The following is a 1,058-nucleotide window of genomic DNA, read 5'->3' on the forward strand; positions in this document are numbered from 1 at the left end:
TTATAGGAAAGCATTACATGGACGCACGCGAATATGTAATGCTTTAGACGTCATTTATTTCAATTTCACTTACATGCATGGCTTGTATGGTTACCACTGGTCTTCACAATTTCGATTACAATAACAGGGTGCTTTTCTTTAGCTTTTTATTACTCATATTTTCAACACCCTACCCCGAATTTACGATAAATATTTTTAGGAATTGGTCTGAAAAAAGGATTATTTCTATTTCTTTCAAACCCTTCCTAAATTATTCGGGAACATGTAACGTTTTCTACCTGCTTATTGCCCAACACATTCCTTAAGCGTTCGATAATTACAAACTGCTTTCGATTTACCGACTATTAATAATTGTAGAAATTAATATATTAATCGATTGGGGATCGTAGCTATAATCGCTTTAGTAAAGACTTTATAAGACTAAAACGTAGCTTTGCCCAATGCAAATTGTTCCTCATTCAATTATATTGCAAAGCTGCGACATATTGATTATTCTTTAACAGCAAATAAAAAAGTCTGGTTAAAATGTAACTGCGCCGATCGTAACCTTATGTAGGCTTTGTTAAAAATTTGAATTTCCGATCAAATGTCTTTTTCTTTTTAGAGTAGACCCCTAGGCCCGTTCTTCCTCCAATGGCGTAACAAATACGTTCAGTGTCATATAAGTCCATGTTGTATGCGTGTCTTGTTCGCAGCCTAAAGCAATTAACTTGTTGTTCTATAATAACTTTCTTTAATAACGACACGTAAGCAATTTTTATGCCTGTTGAATAACAAATGCCTTTTTTTTAATGAAAAACGTATACAAACTTATCAATACATATTTTCTATATGTACTTTTTACCTAAAATCGTGTAACGAGTCTTCCTAACCGGGGTGGAACTCAGTCAAGGGGTTCGTAGCAAGAATATTTATTTAGAACGAAATGTTCTGAACCTTCGGTGGGATGGTTTAAAACTCCCGTTATTGTATATTAACCGGGGTACAGCGTTGTATACAGGCTGGCTAGGAAAAGGAACCAGCGAGTTGACCCGACTTTGTCGCGCTATTATCGTTTG

Source organism: Glossina fuscipes, unplaced genomic scaffold (assembly GCF_014805625.2).
Source record: "Glossina fuscipes isolate IAEA_lab_2018 unplaced genomic scaffold, Yale_Gfus_2 222, whole genome shotgun sequence".
NCBI lineage: Eukaryota > Metazoa > Arthropoda > Insecta > Diptera > Glossinidae > Glossina > Glossina fuscipes.